Source organism: Anomalospiza imberbis, chromosome 25 (assembly GCF_031753505.1).
Source record: "Anomalospiza imberbis isolate Cuckoo-Finch-1a 21T00152 chromosome 25, ASM3175350v1, whole genome shotgun sequence".
Classification (NCBI taxonomy): Eukaryota; Metazoa; Chordata; class Aves; order Passeriformes; family Viduidae; genus Anomalospiza; species Anomalospiza imberbis.
Genome location: NC_089705.1, coordinates 6,506,669 through 6,521,302, shown reverse-complemented (window position 1 = coordinate 6,521,302; position 14,634 = coordinate 6,506,669). Strand labels below are relative to the sequence as shown.

General features: G+C 47.8%; 1 long non-coding RNA gene across 1 annotated transcript; it reads right to left on the bottom strand.

The window, feature by feature from the left end:
* Positions 1 to 2,917: 2,917 nt before the first annotated feature.
* On the bottom strand, positions 2,918 to 3,859 carry LOC137462448 (uncharacterized). Its single transcript, XR_010993697.1, has 2 exons — positions 3,724 to 3,859; positions 2,918 to 3,132 (listed from the first exon to the last, which is right to left on the bottom strand). It is a non-coding gene; the product is annotated as an uncharacterized lncRNA (long non-coding RNA).
* Between the last annotated feature and the right edge of the window lie 10,775 nt (positions 3,860 to 14,634).

Genomic DNA, 14,634 nt, shown 5'->3' with positions numbered 1-14,634 from the left:
CAAAGATAGGTCTGCTTCAGGGAGCAAAGCCCCACCATCTCACTGAGCATCACCAGAAGTTTAACCACTTCGCTCCAGCAGCCTGGGAAGCAGCTCGGGTGCATCCAGGCAAAGATCCCGAGCTCACACCTCTCTACCTGTGTCCGTCTTCTGGAACCTCCTCCAAGGAGCACTATGTCAGACTATGAAACCCGGTGTTGATAGTAATGTGAAAAGCAGCCTGGATTCCCCAGCCACCCACACAATGAGGAGACACTCACTTTACCAAATGTTTGTGAAAGCTGCAGCAGATTTTGGAATACGCCTCATCAATGAGGCCCTGGCACTTTACTCAGTACTGAGGCACTCAGTGAATTCCCAGCCATGAGGACTGGGAAGCAGATGACAGCACAGTTCTTAACAACATTGCCACCTAAGAGCTGAAAATCCTCCCGCCGTCCCGGGATGTCGCGGCCATCCACGGGACCGGCAGCGACTTTTCCCTGCGGCACATCCTCACTTTTCCCAGGCGGAGCCATCCCTGCTCGGCAGCGGCGGCCGTGCTCCCTTCCCGGTGTCCCCAGGAGCCGAGCACGCCTCGCTCAGCCCGGCCCGGCTCCTGGCTCTCAGATAGGCTGGGAACCAGCGCTCACATGGCACTGCAGGCCACCGCCACCGCGCTGGCTCCTCCTGACTGGAAGTCTCCTTCATGAAGGTGGCCGTGCCATTTAACCCAGCACTAAGGCAGTTTAGGAAACCTGGTCTAGATTAGAGTACTAGAAACAGGAGTAGTCTCCCCCCTCCACGAAAAAAAAAAAAAATCGGGCTCTGCCAACTGTGTGATGGCAAATATGGACTGAATCGTTGACATGGAAACCGGACTAAAGTCAGCGCTGCCTCGGCTCAGCTCGCACACACAAGTTATCATTATCCAGCCTTTCCCTGGCTACAAACACGGACTGGATCCGGCTGCCGGAGCCGGCTGCAGCTCCCGAGATAAAGTCTGACGGAGCGCAAGCAGGGCAGAGCGAGGGGAGCAATGGACGGAGCTGTGTGGGGAAGGATGCTCTTCCCCCGCACCGAGAGGCACGGCGTGCGGGATGTGCCCGCTGGACCCGAGAACAAGAGACCCATCTATTATGATCCATGGGGCGCCCTGCAAAAGATGGAACGGAGCCGGGAGGGTTGTTGGCTGTGCCTCAGCTTCTCTTACAGGCTTTTTGCTAAAGAAAATCACATTTCCTTTCAATGTGTTTATATTTGCCCAGCCTATTCCTTGCAGTGCTTTAGCTGCTGCTGCATCTGGGTTAAGCACTCTCCTTGTGGCTCCATCACCACTAAGATTGATGATATTTGAATTATTTGTTTGCTGGGCATCATGCGAGACAACACTCAACTCCTCCACTTCAACATAATGCTAAAATATTGTATAATCTCGCTTTCTGGGGAGACACAATGGCTCTGCGCTGTGAGTGCCAGGCGAAGGTAACTCTGTCCCTTTGCTGAATGCAGCAGCTCAAAGGCAGGCGTGGATTTTCCAGGGGTTTTGCTGCTTCCCACGCCAGGTTCCCCCGGGCAGGGAGCGAGTCCCGGCTCGGCCGCCCCGCGAGAGCCCGCTGGTGACATCTGACAGCGATCTGCGAAACTTTGGATGCATTTTAAGGCAGGAAAGTGGACTCGGCCTGACTCGAGGAAATGCATTATTTTAGCAGCACTGGCGAGGAGGAGGAAAAAGCGAAGCGGAGTTTGCGGAGGGGAAGGGACGCGGGAGCGCAGCCCCCGCGCATCCTGCGCGACCCCCGCGGGCCGGGGGCAGCCGGGGCTGGTGCCACGCGTGTCCCAAGCCCCGCGCCCCCGGCCCGCACCGAGCCACCCCAGCGGGGAGGAAAGTGGGACAGCGCAAGTTTTGGGGGCACATGTGTGCGGACTGGGGGGCTGAGCGAGGAGAGCAGCGCTCACCCCAGCGCAGCGAAAGTAAGGGTGGGGGTGGAATTTAGTAATTCCAGGGGAAATTGGGGGATATCGGGAAGGGGAAGAAAACAATAGTGAAGCGCGGGGGAAGACGAACCCCGTTTATTCGGTATACGCGGGGGTGCACCCCGGCTGCCCTCGGACAGCAGCGCTCCGGTGCGCTCGGGGAAGGAAGAGTAAATCTACTAAAAAAAAAAAAAAAAAAAGGGCAAAAAAGAAAATCAAAACGCGGACCGGAGTTTGCTAAAACCCCTGCACTGGATCCGGAGCCAACCGTCTGTTTTCCCTGAATCCCACCAGATTTGGGAGCTCTCGGGTGGGTTGGCAGAGCGACCGTGTTCTGCTGCGAACCCCACTGTGAAGAGTTAAAAAAAAGGGGGAAAAAAAGGCTTTAAAATCTGCAAAAAGAGAAAGATCTGAACTCTGGGCCTGGATTTTCCCACTGAAGGAAAACTTATTGTGTTCCAAATCCTTGGGACCCGGCGATGCCGTGCGGGAGGGGTCAGCAGCAGGTTCTCCTGTCTGGAAAAAGCTGTCCCTCGGCCTTTCCCCCACCCCGGCACCTCTTTTCAGTGGGGTGTAAAAAACACATCCCCTCCCGTGAAAATCTACCCTCCTAAAGTGTATTTTTAGAGAAGTTTGAGTTCAGGCGTCACGACTGGGGAGGGGGGGTGCTGCGGGAGAGGCAGGCGCGGAGAAAGAAGGGTTTTTTTCCCCCTTTTCATCAAGCTCTCGCACTGCCATTTTCCCGAGGCAGGGAGGGAGCGAGGGAGGGAGAGCGGAGCGACAGACAGCGCTGGCGAGGAAGTTTCTCACGGCAACTGCGGGCTGGATCGGGAACGGAGCCTTTTGTTCCCGGCAAGTTCAGCAGGAGAGAGAGTTGGAGCGTGCTGGAGAGAAAAAACAGCGGAGAAATAAAATGGAGGGAAGTAGGAAGAGAGGAGAGAGAGCTGGTGCTGGGCTGAGATTAACTGCAGAGCACCGCGCTCGGGTGTGCGCGGCATTTATTTAGAAACTTGGTGTGGTAGCCTGAGGCACAAATCCCTCGTTAAGTGCATGGGAATGAGTGAGAGACCCAAGGACACGCAGTGCTGGGCAGGAAGTGGAATTTTCCAAGGGGTTCACATCCTTCGGTGCTCTTTTTGCCAAGATTCGCTCTCCTCGCTCGATGAAGGCTGCCTCCTAGAGACACCAGGGAAAAGGCCTTAAAAATGTGGCGTGCTCTAGGCCTGTTTGAACTGAATCATTGAAGGTTGGGCATACCCTCCCTTAGAGATTGCAGCGCAGTCTGAAGCCCAGATACAATTTGGGGTACTGCCCTGCCTCCCCTCTGCGTCCCTTTCTGCCCAGTGACTGTTGAAACGCTGCATTGTGACCATGATCTCGGAATGGGGTGAAAAGTCACCTAAAACCCAGCCCCCCTCGATTTAATGCTTATCCAGTACATCCCATATTCACATCCACAATTGGTTTTGTCCCCCTGCACGCACTGCTAAGCCTTCGCCCCAAACCACTCGTGCTCTTTGCGTGTATGCAGACCCAGAACGTGAATTAAACTTGTTTGAATTAACCCCCAAATCGCTGACAAACATCCATCTCTTTAGCAGGCACCCAGGAAGGGGGAGCAGAACTAATCCCCTCATTATTTGTACACTCGGTCCAGGTGGAATTAAAAAGCAGGAGCCTGATCACGAGGCGAGCAGATTTTTCAGCGCAAGTCTGGGGTTTAGTTAGGTGTCCTGAAAATACGGTTTGATTTAAAATGTTCATCACCTTGTGCCTTCCCGGCAGGGCAGGGGAGAAGCTCCGGTGCCCTGTGAGAGCGCGGCGTGGCTGTGACAGCAGCTCAGCGAGACACCACGTGGGAAAGCCGAGTTCGGGATTTAAACGTGCTTTTCCACTCCGGCCATGAGGGAGGGAGAGCCTGAGTTGGGGGAAAATAAATAATTAATGAAAAAAAGGCTTCGCGTGGAGCTCAGAAGCGACCTCTGTGGCTGCTGGGGACTGAAGTTCAAGAGCCCCGGGCTGGGAGCGCGGAGCAGATGCGGCTCGGGAAAAATCCAACAGCAGCAGGAATGGAAAAGGGGGCTCGGGGGTCGGGGCTGGCCCCCCCGGGAAGAGCAGCGGGGCCGGGAAGTGCCGTCCTGGCCGGGTGGGAGCGGTCCCACCACCGCATCGGAGCTGGCTCCGTGTGGGAGCACCCTGAGCTCCGCGGGGGCCGCGGTGCCCGAGCCGTGCCCGGTCCCGGTGCCCCCCGGCCCCGCCGCAGTCCGCGGCCACCGCTGCCCGAGCCCCGGGGCCGGCCCCGAGCAGCCACCGGCGCGGCCCCGGCCCCACCGAGCTGCCGGGCGGTCCGGTCCGGCCCTGCCCGGGCGGGGGGCACCGCGGGGCATCGGCTGGCCCCGTCCTGCCCGGTCCCCGTCCTGCCCGGTCCCCGTCCTGCCCGGTTCCCGTCCTGCCCGGTCCCCGTCCTGCCCGGTTCCCGTCCTGCCCGGTTCCCGTCCTGCCCGGTGCCCGTCCTGCCCGGTTCCCGTCCTGCCCGGTTCCCGTCCTGCCCGGTGCCCGTCCTGCCCGGTGCCCGTCCTGCCCGGTTCCCGTCCTGCCCGGTGCCCGTCCTGCCCGGTGCCCGTCCTGCCCGGTTCCCGTCCTGCCCGGTGCCCGTCCTGCCCGGTGCCCGTCCTGCCCGGTTCCCATCCTGCCCGGTTCCCATCCTGCCCGGTCCCCGTCCTGCCCGGTTCCCGTCCTGCCCGGTTCCCATCCTGCCCGGTTCCCATCCTGCCCGGTCCCCGTCCTGCCCGGTTCCCATCCTGCCCGGCCCCGGCGTGTCCCACGGAGCCGCCCCGCACCGGGACTTCTGCGGGCCTGGGAAAGTTTAACAGGGAAACGTCAGGAAGCATCAGGCAGGAATTTCAGTGCATCCCGTGTTTTATGGCGGCGTTAACTTTTACGTATTGGGAGTAATTAGCAGCGAAGCTGTTAAAAGCAGATTTAAATAACCACCCCCTCCCCCCTTTCTCTTCTTTCCCAAAATGGTCCAAATCCGGTTTACCTTTGACTCGACCCCCACCCGGACAGAGGTGAGAGCACAAACCCCAGGGTTTGTCCATGTAGGCACGAAAACACATTAAAACCCGCATATTAATTAACAAGTCAATTAAAATAAATATAATTTTGGAATTGTTATTTTGGGTTCTGCCCCTCCCCGCCCCCCAACTTTGTTTTAGTAAAGTGGGGAACATATACAGAAACCTTCCCTGCAGTAGATGCTTTTTTTTTTTTTTCAAACGGAGCCCAGATGCTGGTCAGGATTAAGGTTACACCAAACACATTCTACATTGCCATTTTCCAAACAGAATAAAGCAGATGGAAAAGATGGAAGAGGATAAAGCAGGAACGGAGCAGCAGTGAAAACTGCAAGCCCTGCACTAACGCTGAGAGGAGTGAGCTGGGATGCCAGGAGAGGCAGAAAGAAAGAAAGCAGGCGTAGCGCCGCTGCATATCACATTCCTCACAGTTAAAATGAGTATCTTTAATTAAACAGCTGTCAGAATTTGGGCTTTAAACCTTATATTTAAAGGGGGAGAAGGAAATTGAGCTGCAGCTGATCACTGCGTCTCCTCAGGGCTCAGTCCTAGGAGATGTGAAAGCCACTGGCCTGGGGCCATCAGAGTACTTAAGTCTCTGCGTAATTTTAAACATCAGCAGCCCCGGTGATTTTAAGGATCTACTCCCTTAAAGTTAGCCATGCACTCAGCACTTTGCAGGATCCGCCCAGCACACTCAGAGCAGCTCTGAGCTCCAGGACATGAGTATCTGCACATCTGAGAAACAAAGAAAATCCTCTTTTCAATAGGCTAAACATTTCTCCTTTATTTCTAAGAGACACCAGTTCGTCCATACTGGGAAATTGGATCAGACTGGAATAAAATCTCAAGGGGAAGTTAGCAGAATCTGTGCTTATTTGCAAAACATCACCATTTGGCAAATTCAGATCTTAGGTGAAATTCTACAATAGTGGTTTACTCAGCACCGTGACTCAGTTACATGGTGTGCTTTGAAAATCTCTTGCAAAAACTGACTTTAAGGGATTTTGTTGGTATTATATAGGCACACAGACGACACAGAGAAGGAACATACAAACTATTAAATATTCATGCTATGGGGAGAACACTTAGTAACGTCCCTTCATTCCAGCTGTACAAAGGCAGGCACAAATAACTGCTGGAAAAATGAATAACCCAAAACAATCGCAGCATTCCACATAAACAGGGTGTTGAGCAGCTTGCAAACATTGGTCGAGAAAGGGTCAAGCAGTAATTGTCCTTATCTACCTTTCAGCAGCCTCACATAAACCCGTAATTCCAATCTGAATTCTGTAATCAGCCCCCCCGGGAGTGTCGGGACTTCCCACACACTCAGGTCCCTGTGTGGGGATGGATTTTCTGCTCCAGGCCTCCACCCCTCGAGCTCAAACAGCCTAAAAGTCACCTTCTGAACGTCACAAGTAGGGACCTTGGTGACATTTACTCACAAACAAAATCCAAACAAAATTTGTTTGTTCACAAACAAAATTTACTGACAAACAAAATTCAAACACATTCTGACCAGCTTTGCTGGAACTTTCAGACTTCAGCTCTGGGACTGTGAAATGAGGTCATTTTAATCTATCAGTTATCTCTGCCTTGAGAGAGGCCCGTGATCACACCTCAGCAACAGCACTGCTGGTAGAGGCTGGGATATCACACACATTTTTCACTAAAACAAAGGCATCGGCCAGAGCTTCCTCTGTAAAACTGAGCTCCAGGCATACTGAAGAACAGTAAAAAAAGACATCATTTTCAAATATTTATGAAAGTATTGAGTCTATCTGGCAAAAACAAACAAACAAAAAAACCCCACTCCAAATCCAAACATGTAATGGTTGTTGCTTGCATCCCAATCTTTAGAATTAGATCCTGAGTGAAACGTGATCAGATAGAGTCAGAGTCATTACAGCTGTCAGAAAACGGTGCAATTAACGGTATTATGAAACAAAGTATTTAAAAATATTACTTTTCCCAGCTTCAGGAAACATAGTTACTGACCTCGGCCTTTCCTGTGCCCGGGTTCCCGCAGTCACTGCGGGCACTGCAGCCCTCCCTGTGCCACCCCGACCCTCTGGAATCACTGCCTTCCTATTGTTGCACCTACCTTGTCTATTTTTAGAGAGCATTTTGTGCAGGGCTGCCTCATACATGTGTGCAGAGTGCCCAGCACGCTTCATGTTCTGTTTAAACACAGGGCTGAGAGCAGTAAATAATGCTGAGGCAGCACCAGGAGCAGAACTTCTGCAGGGCAGTGATGAGCCACGGGCTGCAAGGAGCCCCTGGCACTTATCAGCATCCCACAGGATAACGGAGCCCTGGATTCAGCTATCACTGCTCAAGAAACTGCTCATCACCGTTATCTTTAAAGAACTTTGCAAATACTCCAAAATTATTTTCTTAACCTGTTTAATAGCTACAGCACAGCAATTTCCTTTAAAAATAATAATAAAAAAAACCAAACCAAAACACCCACCAATAAACAAAACCCAAGCCAAACATGAAGCACTACAGCTGAGTTGTGATGCAAATGGGTGAATTTATTTCCACCACTTCTAGAGGTACAAAAATAATCTAAATTTGATATCCTATTTGAGAAAGGAAAAAACTCATCCTAAAATCAAGCCAAAGACGGTGCAAGTAATGTCCAGACAACGAGAGGCTAATTAACCTGACCTCAGTGAGATGCAAAACTTAAATTATTCTTCCTCAGGAGAGGGGAAAGATGTAGAGGAAAGTAAAGAGATAAAATACAAGAAAGGTTGCAATAATGCCAATGCTGATGTCTTTCTTTGATTGGGCAGCAAATTTTTCTGGGTAAAGGAAGACAGAGCAGATCTCACCCATCCCCAAATCAATAAAGTGTTTGGTCTGGTGCATCATGTAAAAACACTAGTTAAATTGGAAAATATGAAGGTCAGGGCAAGAGAAGTTTTGTGGGTAAAAAATGACTAAAAACCAGTGCTGGATTGTGCTGAAATGGGAAGTTTTGGGTTAGAGAGCGAGTGCTTTGAAAGCTCCTGCAGCTTTGGTTTCAGAACTGGTATTGTTGATAGGCTTTAAGTGACACTAGCACAAGGATCTGAAAAAGAGCGTTAATGCAGGTGGGGACTGACAACATCCAAAGGCACCAGTGCAGGGACGGGAATATCCTAAATGAAGAGTTGGATGAGGTTCTGGAGCAGCACAGGAATCCTGAGGAATGGGCTGGTGGAATGCAGTAATAAGATTAATGCAAATCACAAGGCTGTTCACAGGGGGACTGACAGCCAAAACTCTTGTAACCTGGGAATTCACCACAGCTAGGGAAGGATGGAGACTCAGGAGCGTTGTTTAGTCACAGAAACAAAGATGACAAACGGCATCTAAAAACCAGGTAAGGCACATCCAGATGTTATGGCAACAGCTCTCTTACAGAATTTTGGGTACAGTTTCTATTCAAGAATGACACATGAAAACTGGAATAATCACAGAAAAAGCTCCCTGAGCAGGTTACAAGAGCAAGGAATCTGTCAGGAGAGAAGAGTGAAGCTTCCTTTCAGCAAACTCCAACAAAGACAGGGGCGATAGGGTGAGTTTGTATACACAGACTATGGCTTGAAGACAGTATTTGAACTCGAGGGTTATGTTGGCAACAAATACATATCTAAAGGCCTGAGTACAATTAAATTGATTGCTAGAATAGGATGTCTTATTATTAGAAAAACTAGATTTTAAAGAATCCTTCTTTTCTCTGGGGAACATAGACCCAGTGGAGAACTCTGACAGTTCTGTCATTATTTTCCCCACTTTTAATCAGTGAAATGGGAAGAAAATCTCTGCAATATTGTGAAGATTCATTAATGGTGGTTAAAAAGTATTCAGACACTGTAGTGATAAGTGTAACAAAAACCCATTACAATTAGTAATTCTGTATTTACTGCAGCACTTGAATTATATGCAATAAATAAAATATGGAAGCAAACATCAAATAACAAGGATAAAAGAAAACTCTGAATGAGACAAGAGTTTGAGAAGGCAAGTTGTATGATTTGAGTTATAATTAGAGTTTGCATCATGGCGCAAAGAACTGGATTAGGGTGGGCAAAAGTCTAAGAACCACAGAGAGGAAAACTGAACACCCCGCTCAGCTCCCTGGTAAATTCATCCGGGTCACAGGAGCGTGAAGGACCACGGAACAGAGGGGGAATTAATGTGGGCCTGGAGCACACACCAGCTCAGCACATTCCCTGTGTCAGACCGTGCTTGGAGGACTCAGCACTGATCCTTGTGTGGCCGGGCCTGCACACACTGTCACTGTCACCTCGGCAGGGAGGGCTCCTCTGCTCTGCAGAAAACTCTGATTCAAAGAGGAAGATTTCCAAGGGAACAGCTTCCAAAACCCCAGAGGACTGCACCTCCCAGAAGACCAGAAAGGCTCACACCACAGGCCTGGTTTTCCCAAAGTCTTTCTGTTTCCATCATAAGGAACCACCAGGAGCATGCAGCACCCATTTCTTTCCTCTCACATCTCTTCCCTTCTCCACATAAAATGTACCTGCTTTAGCAAAGTAGCAACAAACCAGAGCTGCCCTTCTGGGATCTTCTGTCCTAGGTGCCTGCCCACTGGAGATGCTTTCCATCCCACTCTTCCGAGCTTCCTTGGATCTGCCACCTCTTCCCCTTCCCATAAACAATAACACACTCAAGCAAGGAGCCAAAAAGCATCTTCAGTTGGGGTGGTTTCCTCCTTTTTTTCTTTAGCTTTTTGTTTTCCTCGGTGTTCTCACCAAAGGATACCTCACAAGCACAAAAGATCATACATATTAAAAGAAGACCCCATGACAATATTCTTGACATAAACCACAGAGACTTCAGTTAGAAATAATCAGAAATCTGCTCTTCCACAGGTGGCAATGGGCTTCTGCACGTTAAGGGATGTTTTAATGGATTTACCACTTTCTTTTTCATGAACCTTGCAGGCTTTCAGAAAAGAAGTTGCACAGGGAAAAAAAAAAAAAACAATGGATGTCAGGAGAAAAGAGCAGTCATTTGTCAGGTTGACCCACAGAATCCCCAAATTCCTGAGAATTCCCTGTCAACACATTGTGAAAAATAACATACAGCTGAGTAGCAGAACACATCTCTGTGGGATAACTGCCCAGAATATCTTGAGAGGTAAATTAATACAAGAAAGAACCAAGCACTGTGCACCCGATTAACAGTGAAAATACCTGAAATCAGCATAACAAAGTGGGGTGAGTGCACTTGTGCTCAGGATGGTTAAACAGCTGTAATTAGATCAAACAAACCAGATTGATGTATCATCCCTTTGTAGCTGTGGCCTCAGAAGGCAGGTCAGGAGCTAAGTTCAGTAAAACAGTTTTAGTGCTGCAGCTTTTATCTAACAAGGCACAGCCACACACTCACTCCAAAGTAAATACTGCTCAGGAGAACTGCTGAATTCCAAGGAAAGAAAGTTTCTAGAGAAGGTGCTGTTCTTCAACAACAACCTTAACTTTTGTCAGTAATGAAACTCTCCTCATGAATTCAATAGTAGACTCTTGGATAAACACTGCACAGAATTTTGGTTACAAATTCATTCAAGGCATTTGAAGGTCTTTATTGAGTTGCTTCCCATTCCCTCAGAGTGTCTGCACAAAATAGGTGAATTCTAATTTGCTTTGTTCTTTCAGAACCTTTTAATTAAATTTTAAGAAAATAATGTAGAACAACATTGAATGAAATATGGTCAGTACATTTCAGAGATGAGCAAAACATAAGGTAGCAGATGGTATGAAGAGGATATATGTGAAGAAATGTAAATAGCAGGGAACCTCACCAAATCAGAGATGTGAGGCAGAACTGAAAGCGCCTGCAAGACCCCTGGGAGAGCTGAGGAGATGAAGCAACCGCTGAGCTCAGAGGTATCAGCCTTTCTTTGCTCAGAAATGACACAACACCAACAGGAAGCTCCAATCTGGTAGAGGGACCCCTCGTAACTGAGGTGAGATTGTTGTGAAGGGTCCTTAGAGCAAGTATGGGAGGAAGAGAGGAAACAAGGACAGGTGCCAACAAACGTATGCCAACAAAAACACTCTTGGAATAGGAAAGATACCAGCTCTTCAGAACTGTAAGCAATTAAACCATTACAAAGGAGCTAATAGTAGAAAATAACCTTATGTTGAAGACAAATGAGATGAATTGTTTAAGTTAGGCAGGAGATGAAGCAAAGAGAAGCTTGGTGTCATCAGAAGAGTTGTGAGCAGCAGAAACGGGCCGACTCTGGGCCTGGGAGGGGAGGTAACCTGTGTGTTATCATTGTTTGGTGCAGGAGCACCAGCACTCCAGGTCTCTGAGCTGCTGTGGCTGCACTGATTGCTGGCTGGGAGCCACCTCTGCCACGACAGAGCCAAAGAAATTAGTGAGTGGACTGTGCCATATCTGTGGATCAGAGCAGAGCCTGGGTGAAGACCAAGCAGCTCTTTCTAACCTTCTGATTAAAAAAAAATTATTAATACCAGGCCTGTACTGTTAAAGAGAAGCCACCAAATGCTAGAGGACGTTTAAGGGTTGAGGGAAGCAACCTTGAGGAGCAGGGCCCAGCTGACAACTGCAAATTCAGCTGAAGGAATAGCTGGAAAACGGTGACCATTCTAAACATTCGTATTTCAAATAGTTGGTAAGCACATTCCCACAGCAGAACTCCACAAACCTCATGGAGCCTAAATCACAACTATTCCCATTTTGTATCTTCTTCTGCCCCAAGCTCCATTTGTCTGGGTGATTTATGAGGTGAGCTCTGCCTGCGCAAGGCTTCTCTCCTTCTGAATGGAGGAACAATTCAGATAAGGAACAAATCTCTTCTGAGTGAATAGAGGAAACTGGACTTAGCTGCATTGACTAAGGTAGTTATTGTACATCTAGGCCAGAGGAAGCTTAGCACTTTCAATACATATAAAACTGCAGAGAGCTGCTAGAAAGAGCAGGAACCAAACAAAACAGATTCACAAGTTCCTTAATTATTTAAATTAAGCCACTAAAGTAACAGGAAAGAAAGAGCAACAGATATCTATCAATTCCAGTGGCTGATTCCAGCCACCCACAGGAACTGAGGAGCAGTTGGCTCCGTGTCCCCTCAGGCACCCTCAGGCTGAGGAACAGCTAAATTGTAATCACATAACCTCCAAAGGGCAGTGCTTTCGTGGCTGTTGATTTCATACATTGTCTTGAGGTCCCTTGTCATGGAAGACATTGGATATAATTACAGACAAAAAAAATAACTCGCAGGCCTCGTCCTGGGCAAGGGGCTTTGGCAACTCAGCAGCTCAGGGGATCATCAGCTCTTTGTAGACAGGAGCCCAATGCTAAGAGACAAACTGCAAGAAATAAATATCTGTGGTACAACTCCAACTTACCAGTTCAGAAAAGACCACGTGCAGAATTCCTGAGAGGCAATGAAACCACAGAATTAAAAATTTTAAGTGCAAACCCCAACATTAAGTCATCCATTTGCAATTGTTGGTGGTGAATCCATCTACTCCAGATGGGAAGAGGTCACTCTCTTCTTTTTCCAGGGCAAATCTATGAATAATTTGAATGATTAAAGCTAAAATCAGGTGTGAAAATGAAAGACCAGGAATGCACATGGAAAAGAAACCACACTCACAAAGAGAGACTCACTCAGCTTTCATTCTGGAATCAGGAAAGGCCCCTTCCATTTCTGTCCTGCCACAAAATACAGGTGAGCTCCTACGTTTTTTTCCCGAAGAGTTGTCACTTTTAAAGACACATTGAAATCTTATTTTTACTTTTTAGGTCTCCCTTCCTCTATTGGAGATGACCTAAATTTTGAGCTGAAGCACTCACAGCATCCTCGCTTGGAATAGAAAACAACAGCAAAAAAACATCAGGCTGTGAAAAGAGGCGAAATAATAGGAGGGAAAATTACAGTGAAGTCCTCCCTGAATAAGAGGAGGTCACAAAGGCTGCAGAAATAGAGGCTGAAGTGGTGCTATCCTGAGCCAGGGGACACAAAGTGGTTGCATTTAGAGCCCAGGCAGAGGACAGGTGGGCAGGATGTGAATCGAAGCAAACGGCTGCAGTTCTGGGAATACCCAACAGCTCTCAGCATCCCCCTTCACACACAGCGCCGTGCTCCCGGTGAAGGAATGTCACAGACACCAAACTCCAAGAGCCTCCTGTCACAAAAAAATCCCCACAAAAACCTGAGTGCTTTCTAGGAGTGCTCAAATGGAATTAGGCAGCTACAGAAAGGCGTAGAGGCAATATTTTATATGTTAAATAGAAAAATGTATGGGAACACATATAGAGCCCAATAATCAGCAGTAGAGACTGCTGAACATTCATGCAGCTCATCATTAACAAAACAGACCCCAAAATGTACTTGCAGATACATTGACTTTGCTTTATTTTACCATCTTAAACTAAGAAACTAAGATTATAATCTGTGCCTTTTTAAAATTCCATTCAACAGATGTTCATAAACAGACTTGAGCCAAATTTCAGGTCCCCAAAAGGATATTCAGCCCGAGAACTTTTACAAATGGATGATAAAGTCCCGCTTTTCCCCTTGTAATCATTGCTTTTCTGAGACACTAAATCCTCTCTTAGCCTCATTACAAGTTCCCACCAGCATAAAATGTATTTTTCATTTCCATTTCCTATAGTATTGTTTTCCAAAAATGGCATTTCCCAGCACAAGACAACTCTCCTTCACTCCTTATTTATGTCACCTCCTCAATACCAAAGGATTGTCTCAGTGACAAGGCTCTGTTCTTCTAAAAAGATGAAAAAAATCTAAGTGGTACTAATAAATATTTACTTAATGTAAAGAAAAGGGAATTTAACAGTTAAGGATGAAAATTACAGGGAAAAAAAAAGGTGTTTGGAAAGGCAAGGCTGTAAGAAGTTCAGTTGCTGTTTATGAGAACGACTGCTCAATGGCTCCTTCTGGGACACAACGAGATGACTTCTTTAAAAGTATGGTCTAGAAATACCCCCAAATCACTGAAGTTATAAGTCACCCGAGTATTTCAGCTGCAATACAAAATTAAGAAATATCAGGACACATAATGAAAATGGTGGAATGAAACCAGCATTGCACTGACTTGTCTATGTTAAAAGGGGAAGGGGGGGCTGAAGTGAAAGGTTTTATTTTTACTTAATTACTCTCCGTGCTCCCTGGGGACTCCTTCCAAAGCGTATTTTGTATTTGGACCTAAACGCAAGCAGGATTCAGCCTTGATCTTATTCCTTATGACAATAAGTTTCTTAAATTAGAAGTCCCACAACTGGAGTGTTGACACCACTGCTGGATCCTCCAGCACCTCAGAGTCCCTCCTGTGTTATCAATCCATTAACCCGGGAAGCAGTGAGAACAGGGGACCACAGACTGTTCCAAATTAAAAAACCCATCCACAAAACAATACTTTGTGAGCTTATAGCATCTTTCATCCATTTCTATTTATGTGGAAATGGGAAGTCTCAAAATACTTAAAAAAAAAAATCAACAAACCCACCTAACTTCAAGGTATTCTGAAATGATAACATATTAATTGAGTGCGCATCCACCTGTGATGCAATTTAAGAGTCTCCTACT